The sequence below is a fragment of the Leopardus geoffroyi genome, chromosome A1 (assembly GCF_018350155.1).
Source record: "Leopardus geoffroyi isolate Oge1 chromosome A1, O.geoffroyi_Oge1_pat1.0, whole genome shotgun sequence".
NCBI classification, from domain to species: Eukaryota; Metazoa; Chordata; class Mammalia; order Carnivora; family Felidae; genus Leopardus; species Leopardus geoffroyi.
In genome coordinates, this window is record NC_059326.1 from 126,292,737 (window position 1) to 126,303,781 (window position 11,045).

Consider the following 11,045-nt stretch of genomic DNA (forward strand, 5'->3'; position numbering starts at 1 on the left):
GGGAAAGGGGGTTTTGAAGATATGCGGGGCTAGGGGTTTAGGTTAATACAAAACAAAACCTTGATGCCTGGAGGGAGGTTGTTTACAGCAGATGTGAGGCACCACCTCTGTTTACCTAAACTAGTCTAGGGGACAAGAAAGACAGAGCATGCTACCTCACAGTCAACAAGGAACCTTTCTTTTGTTAATCAGCTCCACTGTGGACAACTTCGCACTGCAGCGGGTCTATAGCCCCATTTACCTGTTTACCTAATTTGATCCTTCCTTCCTGTGGAAGCAGCTTTCCGCTATAGTACTAAATTGGGGGGTGTTTCTGCCCTGAATACCTAACCTTGTTTACCTCATGTATCTTTGCTCTATACTGGGGACTTTGCCCCACCCTATCTGTACTGGGGCTTTTGCTTCACCCTCTCTTCACTTATTTACCTAATCTTGTTTACCCAAACTTGGGTGAGAACATCCTATGGCTTTCTAATTCTTTATGCCTTGTTAACCCATTGGTGAAAGCCCAGGGAATTCCCAAGTTTATTCCCCACAGTTTCCCCTGTTTTGTTTTTCTTGGTTCTTTTAGTTTAGTGTACAAGGACCGTCATGATGAGCTTCTGGTCCTTCTTTTGCTTTTGGATGATCTGAGGCGTGATTCTGCAAAGACATAAAAAGAGACACAGTAAAAGCACTCCACTTCCCAGAGTTATCCAGAATTTGAGATGGGTGCTAGCTGTAAGTGAGAAAGGATTTAGGTTATGCCACATTACCCAGGAATTAGCATATTCATTTTTAAGCTGATCTTTTGTATATTGCAGCTGTTGGCACAATGTCATATCTAAATTTCCTATATTGTCAGAGAAATAGGAAGAAAAGACACTGTGAAGGTGTGTGTAGACAGCATCCCAAGCTTGAGAGTGATTATAAGGAACGCCAGTTATGCAAATATTCTGGTAATTAGGGTCACAGGGCAGTTTAGAGTGGAGGAAGAAGGTCTCCTGTAGTTTTCTAATAAATTCCACTGCAGCCTCAAGAACTTCTAGGTGGGCCAAAACTTGTCTATCAATGGAAGTCTGGCTTATAAATTTTTTGGTAGTGTTGACCATAAATTTATTAAGGACCTGGGCTATCTGGATAGTATGATGCAGGCTGATGCCAGCTAGAGTGGCAGAGGCAATAACGCCTACTGCTGCTAGGATGCCCATGATTAACAGGCCAACAAATCTTTTTTGCCTTAGAGTAGAGTGCCAATGTCAAATGAGCTTAGAAAGTGTGCCTAGTCTTGATGAATGCATACAGGGTTCAGAGCTATTAACAGGAACCCAGGCTGAGATGCACTGTTGAAGTTCAAATAAGGAGGAGATATTTAATTGGGTGACGTTTTCATTACTTACACAGGACATAAACCAGCCCTGGCAGGTAGAGATATTATAACTATTTTCTAGTTGTTGGGTCTGTAAAGTGGAGGTAGCAAAGAGAACGTAGAGAGAAGGGACACAAATAGTGGTCCATGCAAATTGATGGTTGTGCCAGGGAGGCCCAAGTTAGGTTAACATGTCATTTTACATAAATTTCACCAAGGCTAATAATACAAGTGAAGAAGGGAAGACCTAGTTTCCAAAGATTAACAAGCCAAGGTCCTTTTAGTTTCCCTTTATGTGCAGAAATTATAGGGCCAGACAATCCTCTGTCTTTCCAAAAAATATTCTACCTACTAAACTGGTCAAAGGATATGGTCTTATTTGAATATTTCATTTCAAGATATCCTCTAGGACCCTGTCAATAACAGTCCAATTACCCCAGTGAAGATTATGCTCAGTCTCTCCATAACAGGTTGTCCAAGATATATTATTCCAGGGGTGATCTGAATATTCGAGACTAGAATAAACTATAACATTAGGAGTGTGATATATGCTTGTTTTTTGAGGCATATAAAAGCTTGTGGCTGAGAAAAAGGTAAAATTGGCCTTGTAGAGGTTTTGGGCTGTATATGCAAAATCCAGTTTATTTTTAGTTTAACACAAGTAGATAAGTTGCTAAGTTTAGTAACACACATAGGAGGTGCTGAAGCAAGCCATCACTGAGGTCTTGGCATATAAAGCCAAGGCTCTTGTTCTATTTGGAAGTGTGGCTTAAGATTGGCTCCTCCCATGAACTCAATGTCATTATTGCTAATAGGAATATCCCAGTCTAGGAATGTTAAGCTATCAAATATAGGTGGGTTAAGGCAATGAGCCCAATATGAATATTGAACTTGGCCTGGACAAATGAGGGCAAGGAGTAGAATCAGGATTACACAAATCGAATTTCTGTCAGTGATGGAGATCATGGTCATCAGAAGCGAGTCAGGGGTGTATGCAATACCATTTTGTTGTAAGAGGATGCCGGCCTGGTTAAGCAGGTGTTTAAGGCTTCCCCCTTGTTATATCAGGGGCAAGGACTTGCATTTGTAGAAGGCTTCAGGATGATGAGTCCATGAAGAGGCTTCTTCCATGTTGAAAAAGGGGGCTGGTGGCCGCTCATTCAGAGTCATTCTCTGGAAGTCTTGGTTCATTGGAAGATATCCTGGGGGTCTCTACCATGCCATGGTAAGCCTTCACCAACCAAGAGGGAATCCACAGAGGTCCGGAATCTGAAAGAACACAAGCATATCCTCTACCCCAGGTGAGAAGTTTAGTCGGCCCAGACCACGTGGGCCCCCTTTGGGGGCTTTGTACAGCACCATAGGGTGAGAGGGTTTACTTGGTTTTGAAGAATGCTGTTCAGCTACAGTTAGTCCTTGAGGGTCAAGATTTAAAAAATGAAGAGTAATCACAGCACGATCGACATGAAGTTGAGGTTGTAATGTAGACAGTCATGGGTTCCCCTTTTCTGTTTTTTTTAACATGTTTTTGAGCATGTTATGTGCTCGTTCTGTAATAGCTTGGCCTTGTGGGTTATAAGGAATACCTGCAATATGTCAGATATTCCATAAGGCACAGAAGTCATGAAATGAAGACATAGGTTGAGCTGTTATCTGTCTTACTTGTGTGGGGGAAGCTCCAGGCTGCAACAGCATGCAAAAGACGATGAATGACTGCTTTGTTGTTTTATTTTGTATGAGTTGAGGCAAAAATAACACCTAAGTAAGTATCTACAGATGCATGGATATACTTATGTTTACCAAATGCAGGGTAAACTGTAACATCTGTCTATCAAATCTCATTAGGCTTGAGGCTGCAGGGGTTTATTCCTGCTGGGAAGGAAACGGGATAGTAATTGACAGTCTGAGCAGGAGTGAATGATTTGTTTGGCTTCATTCACAGTATGGTTGAATTGTTTGGTTAAAGCTTGCCAGTTTTGATGGTAAAGATTATGGGAGGCTCTGGCTTCAAAAAGAGGATAACATTCTTGAGAAACAATATTGTCAGCTAGGGCATTGCCTTTAGCAATGGGCCCAAGAAGGGATGTATGGGAACGAATGTGAATGAAAATGTGAATGAAAAAGAGCCAGGAGGTGTGAGAGATTAGAGCTAGCTGAATACTTTGGAGGAGTATAGCAAAGGCAGTGTCTGGTGGGAGGTGAAGAATGTGAAAAGGAAAATTTTTCATTAAATTCACTGTATATTGAGAGTCAGAAACAATGTTTAAAGGTTGGGGAAAAGTTTCTAATGCTAATAATACGGCTTGTAATTGTAAATGCTGCGTAGAGCCAGGTCCAGTATAAGAAATATGTTCCCAGTTTTTCCCAACTCTCCAAAGGCAAGAAGCCTTTATTGTTATAGCATGACTCTCTCAGGAACAATGTTAATTTCCTGGTGAATCTTAAACCAAGGGTCAGAGGGGAGCCCATAAACAATATTGCCCACATAATCTGTGAGGGCCAACTGTAGCCAGCGAATTAGGGATGGCCCTATCAAAAATGTGCTGCAAGTTGGCAAGTAGATGCTTGCAGGGTCCTGACCTAATAATTCTCAGCATCTCCAACGTCTCTTTTGGATTAATTGTGCTATGTTGAATATGAGTGGGGTGAGGATATGTTTAAGACTAACATGGATTGGGGCGCCTGGGTGGCGCAGTCGGTTGGGCGTCCGACTTCAGCCAGGTCACGATCTCACGGTCCGTGAGTTCGAGCCCCGCGTCAGGCTCTGGGCTGATGGCTCGGAGCCTGGAGCCTGTTTCCGATTCTGTGTCTCCCTCTCTCTCTGCCCCTCCCCCTTTCATGCTCTGTCTCTCTCTGTCCCAAAAATAAAATAAACGTTGAAAAAATAAAATAAAATAAAATAAAATAAAATATTTAAAAAAAAGAAAAAAGACTAACATGGATTAAGAGCCATTCTATTTTTAAAACTTTTTAACAGCAGCTTGCCCAATTAACGCAGTAGAAAAATCTTTAGTATTAAGAATATATATCTGCAAAGAAAGGTTGGGATTTTGCCTATCATAACTACGAGAGGTAAGAATGGACTGAATATTCTCCAGCTCCTTCTTTGCTGCCGGGGAGAGCTGGTGTGGTGATGTTAAATTAGGATTACCAGAAAGCAGTGCTAGGAGGTTGGTTAGATGGGTATTAGTAATGCTTAGGGGAGGATGAACCCAGTTAATGGTGTCCAACAATTTTTGTACATCATTAAGAGTACGAACATCATTAGGAATGGTCTGAATGAGAGGATGAATTTGAGTATGAAACATTTGCAGTCTTAAGAAAGAAAAAGGAGTTGACTTTTGTACTTTCTCAGGGGATATTTTTAAACCCTGTTTGTTTAGTGGGTCAGGGAGAATGGCAAAGAGCTCATCTAGAGGTTGTTGATGCTGGGCACAAAAAAGGATATCATCCATATAGTGATAAATGATCAAAAAAGGAAACTGCTTTCTAATCGGTTCTAATGCTTCTTTGACATAAAATTGGCATATAGTTGGGCTATTAAGCATCCCTTGGGAGAGGACTTTCCAATGGTTACGGCGTGTTGGCCAGCAATGATTAAGATCAGGAACAGTAAAGGCAAATTTCTCTCTTGTTCAGCTAACAGGATTGTGAAAAAGCCATCTTTCAAATCAGTAATAAGAATTGGCCATTTTTGAGGCAACATTGAAGGAGAGGGGGTTCCTAGCTGCAAGGACCAAAAGGCTCAATTCCTGCATTAATAGCTCTAAAGTTATGAAGAAGTCGCCACTTGCCAGTTTTTATAGGCGTATTCCAAGGGCACCTATTAGGCTCTATATGCTCATTTTCTAACTGTTCATGTACTAATTGTTGGAGATGAATCAATCAATCCCCTTTCTTGGCCACTGCTCAACAGGTTTGTTAGTTTTCCATTTGAATGGGAGGGATTTAATTTGAGCAGTGGCTAGGAAAAACTTGTTTTACGCTGAATATTCATTCCATTGACTCAGTAAGTCTCTACCCCATAAATTGATAGGGATATTCATTATATAGGGCTGTATGTAGGCTATCTGGTCATCAGGCCTTAAACATTTACATAAGGTGAGACTTTGTCAGGAAGACTGGGTGCCTCCCACTCCAACCAGAGTGGCTATAGGTAGCCCAGTGAGAAGACCATTGGGTGGAGGATATAATGGTTATATCAGCCCTTTATCTATTAACCCCAAGAAAAGTTTGGGACCACCATTCAACCTACCACAATAATCTAATGAGTTCTTAATATCAGTCATTGTTTTTATAGCTCTCTAATTTTCTTTTGATTCCTTACTCATATTCCAGTTCTCTGCAGGAATTCTTCAGGTTTATCTTTAGTTTTTGAACTTCTTAATCCCAGTGATTTTAATATCCACATCTGATAAACTCCAATAGCAACATTTTCTGCACTCTGTTTTGTTATCTGTTTCTTAATCTTAATTTATAGCCCCAAGTCTTGTCTCTTGGATAAATTACTTTTACAAACAAAAGGCACATTAAAGGTCCCCACAGTTAACTGAAAGAATTATGCAATTCTTTGAGCATTTTTATTGCGAAGGGAAAATACCTTATTCATAAGAGTGAATAGTACTTATTTTCTTTTTTGTCTGCTTTTATTTGATCAGAAGATGATAAATACAATTTCTCCTTTAATTTGTATATGCCTATATACATGAATGGTATCACATAAAGAAATTTAGGTAATGATTGTGGCTTATTGAAAAATATCTATTATTGTGAGATATTGAGCATTGTGAAAATCCATGAAAAATATATTAGAAAAAAGAGTTATAAAATATTTTGGTTCTTTTGCACACTTGTAAAATCACAAAGATGTCAATATATTTGAGTTTAAAAAATTTTTATGTTTTCTTTTTCCTTCAGACTTGGTTCATGTAAATGGAAGAAAACAGGTAAAAGCAGCATTTAATAATTTAAAACTTAAAATCCTACCAATGAAGACTTGGGCTGACTTAACCAAAAGGAGAGTCAGAAATAATCTAGATAACCAGCAAAATAACCAAATTGCAATTTAGCTTTAATGTTGAAAACACATTTAGCATGTTGCTTCTCAGGTGTGATTTCTGCAATCTTGTTCAACATCTCTTGTTAAGCACAATGAAATCTGTCCTTAGATTTTTGCTAAAAGCTATTTCTTCCTCCACTTGTCATATGCAACAAATGCAGGTGGAGGGAGCCAAGTTCAATCCTAGGCTATTTCTGTAGGAGCTTCAGTTGGCTTTTGGGTTTGTGGTATAACAATTTGGAAAACCTTTCAAGATAGCATCTTTGTTGAAACCATTGGCTTTATGGGTGTAGTTCAGGACCCATTGTTTCAACCTGACCTTTGTAGGAATGACACAGAAAGTCCCATGATGCAGGAAGGGTCTACTTACTCATTGGTTTGGTTAGGATGTATTTAGTTGGGTCCGTGGAAGCAAGGAAAAAGTGAGTAAACCTATTTTGATGAGGTAGTAGAATAAAGTAAAAATGGATCATATTTCCAAATTCCAATTATTTCTTTATGCCAAAACTAAAACCTTGTAAAAATTATTACTTTTGTATGGAATTTAAGATTCTCTATGTTAACAATTGTGATAAATTAACTATGACATGACTGATATAGGAAGTTTTTAACATTTCTTATTAGGGATGGTGGGTTGATTTTCTCCTTTATTTCTAAGAGCACTTGAATAAAGGAGAGTCTTACCAGAAACTAATCAGTTTATTAGAATTATTCTAATTGAGACAGAGACAGCCTGAAACTAAGATTTACACCACATTCCCAACTACACAGTAATTGATAAAGGGGTCAGTGTGACATACTTTGAATCCTTCACCACAGAATTCTAGCTGACTCCACAGCACCTTCTAGAAACATCTCTTATTTACACAAAACTTAGTTAGCCCACTTTTATTTTCCCTCCCATGTCTGCCTCAAATTTAGAGACCCATTTTACCCATCTTCCAAGTAGCCCGTTATAAACAATACATTTTGCTTTAGAACCCAGTGCATACATATACATGTGTGTAAATATATACACACAAAAGACATCCAGGCCATATCCCACATCTCCAGAGCCAGAGTCTTTGAGGATGGGGCTCAGCCATATGTCTATTTTATTCCACAGGTGAGGAAGATGTTTAATCAGGTTGAAAATCACTTATGTATATAGTTTCCAAGGAAGAAACTGAGGATCAGAGAGATGAGAAGACTTGAATAAGATTCAGTTGTAGGTGGTGGGGAGCCAAGCTTAAAATTCAGATCTCTCGACTGCTTACAGTTGTTATTTTAGTCCAGAATTTGCCAATTTGTATTCTATCATATATGAATTTTGTAGAATTACAGATGTCATCCTTAAAAAAAATGTTTTCACTGGTCAAATAACAAACTCAAATAGTTTTATTACTGAACTTAAAAGGGCTTTAAATATCCTAAGAGGCACTATTACCATCCAACAGAGATATATGGTATATATAACTTTCTTTACTTGTTTGACCACAGATCCATTTTATTTTCTCCCAAAGAGCTTGTCATGGGTCAATATTCCATGTAACATACGGCAAAAACTATTATAGACCATCAATAATGATATTACCAACAACTAACATTTTATAGCTTTTATGGTTTGAATGGAACTTTCATATTATGTTATTTTGGTTAATCACTTAAAATACTACATATAAATATCTAGTTTTGTTTACTTCTAACACAAAGTTATGAACTCATGACAAGTTTGTGTTTTTCTGTGGCAATGCAGATCTTAGAAGAATCCATTAGTGGAGCAATCATTCTATGATTGCACAGTAATAAAGAAACATCAATGACTAAATTTCATACTCAATCAAGGCAAATGCCATCACTGTTCAAGACCATTGCTTATTAATTAAAAATAAAAATCTAAATCTATAAAAACATACTTTTTTGAGAAAAAAATGGTCAGACGTGTGTGGGTAAACAAAACTAGGCAATGCACATGCCAGAGATATATTGGGTGCCTACCATCCGGAAGACACTGCCATGTATTATGGGAAATACAAACCTAGAAAATAGACCACACAGTGCCTGGAACATGGATTCTCAAGGGATATGTAGTGGATGAATGTCTATAGAAAACAAAAATGCCTTTCAATGAACATTCTTTCTAGAAGGAAAAGACAAGCAGTAGATAGAATATAAAGAAAAAGTAAATAAGTGTTGAGTAGAGTCAAAAAGCATCACAACAGAAGAGAAAAAGGGTATTAGTAAGAGCTAAAGTGACTAATATTTTTGGAATGTTTGTGATTGTCCCAAGAGTACACTCTTCAGTATCCTAACTACAAATGACTATTGAGCATTTGAAATGTAGTCTATCTAATTTGAAAAGTGCTTTAAGGGGCGCCTGGGTGGCGCAGTCGGTTAAGCGTCCGACTTCAGCCAGGTCACGATCTCACGGTCCGTGAGTTTGAGCCCCGCGTCGGGCTCTGGGCTGATGGCTCAGAGCCTGGAGCCTGTTTCTGATTCTGTGTCTCCCTCTCTCTCTGCCCCTCTCCCGTTCATGCTCTGTCTCTCTCTGTCCCAGAAATAAATAAACGTTGAAAAAAAAAAATTTAAAAAAAAAAAAAAAAGAAAAGTGCTTTAAATGTAAAATGCCTACCAGATTTCAAAGAGTTAGTATGAAAAAATAATATAAAATATTTCATTAATAAATTTTATATTGATTACATGTTAAATTGACAATGTTTTAGGTACATTGAATTAAAGAAAATATTATTAAAGGTATTTTAACTGTTTCTTCATACCCTTTAAATTGAACTAAAAGAAACCTCAAAATCATTGATGTGGCCTACATTTGTGACCAGCTATTTTTATTGGACAGGGTTATGAATCTAAGATGCTTTGCACATGCTATCTCATTTAATTTTCCAAACCATCCTAAGAAGTCAGAACTGTATTTGATACAAAGTATATATTAAAGAAACTGTCTAGAATTATCCCAGTGAGTAAAGAGCACACTCTACAGCCGATGCTGTGGGAAACTGAGGAAGGCTGCTTGATGGATGATAATGATGGCTCAGTCACTAGGTAGTGTCAGCTAAGTATCTTCCCTCAGCTAAAACTGCATGAATGTGAAAGTGTCAATTCTAATCTCAGTAGGTTTTGCAAATTGGGTGGTGAGGATTTCTAAGTGAAAGAGTAAAGGAATGTTATTGGGTGTTATTTGAGAAACTAAGCTTGTATCTTCTCAGGTGTATCTATTGCCATTTCCATCAGAGTGCCTTTGGAAGACTACATAACCAACAGTTCCCATTTCACCACAATTTCTTCTAGTAAGACAGCATGACTGACTGTGGCTCAATGTTCTGTTTCGTAATGGGTAAGGACAGACAGGGTGCTTCTTGGGCTTTCACCTTTTGGAAGCCACCAAACTGAAGCAAATTTGGATTTCCCACAAAGAGGAAGTCTTATTATAAGTTCCATCATACGTTTGTCGCCAGGTGATGTGCAAATATCAGTGCAAAAGGCCCATGACAGCAACTCATAGAGCTTTGATGTGAAGTCACTCACACTTAGGGCCTGCTGGCATTATCTAATTATGTGATACACATACTTAGGAAATGTCAAGAAGGTCTGAACTCCTATAGTATCTACCTCAATGGAATGCTTGTAAATCAAAGTCTAGAAAAAAGGCTTCAGCGTGGGCAGTGCAAAAACTTGGCCTATTTCCATTCCCTGTGCATGAAAAGAGGGAAATAATATTTTTTTCTGGATTAGTACAATATCAGTTATATAAGATCATTCATGTGAAATGTTTCCAGTACTGTTTTGTTGCTGGAAGTCAGCACCAGGCTGATTTATCTGAGCAGCAGAGTCTGAGCTATACCTCAAAGGTCTGGGCTGTCTTCTGAAAACAATGGGGAAAAGATTTTCTGCAGCACTTTCCAAAGCCTCTGAGGATGGGGCAAGCCCTCCATTCATCTTAGGCAAAAAGAGAAATAGGGAATGAAAATTTCTCCTGGTAATGGCTTCAGTGGATAAGGAGAACATATTTAATATAACTTTAAAAATTTATGTGACTAGGCAGTGTTAGAATTGATCTGTACAACTGTGATCTATAGATCTCACATGTTCTACATTTCAGAGTCTAAAATGACTTCCAAGTGACCCCTAGGAAGGTCCATATGTAAGTGGATAATTTACAAAAAATGATCCGCTTAAAAGAAACCCTTACATATACTTCTTAATTCCTAATCTTCAGCAAATCAAAAATTAAAAGAAGGCTACTTGTGCTTTATATTTTTTATATAGATTCACCTTAGGTTTCTTCTGAATGGTAAGCTTTCTCAGAAACTTGATTTAGGGGCACCTGCGTGGCTCAGTTGGTTGAGTGTCCAACTTCACCTCAGGTCATGACCTTAGGCTTGTGAATTCGAGCCCTGGGCTGTGTGCTAACAGCTCAGAGCCTGGAAACTGCTTAGGCTTCTGTGTCTCCCTCTCTCTTTGCCCCTCCCTCGATCATACTCTGTCTCTCTCTCTCTTTCTCTCTCAAAAATAAATAAACATTGAAAAAAAAATTTTTTAATAAAATAAAATAAAATTTGATTTAAATCTACAGGTATTTGGAAAGTAAATAATAGCCAAATTAAGGTGAACCTCATAGGAAGGAAAATTATAGAGACCATC

At 38.3% G+C, this 11,045-nt stretch overlaps 1 long non-coding RNA gene across 1 annotated transcript; it reads left to right on the forward strand.

Moving 5' to 3' along the window:
* Positions 1-6,264: 6,264 nt before the first annotated feature.
* Positions 6,265-9,710, forward strand: LOC123602070. The gene is made up of 2 exons (XR_006714358.1): positions 6,265-6,294; positions 9,611-9,710. It is a non-coding gene; the product is annotated as an uncharacterized LOC123602070 (long non-coding RNA).
* The last annotated feature ends 1,335 nt before the right edge of the window (positions 9,711-11,045 follow it).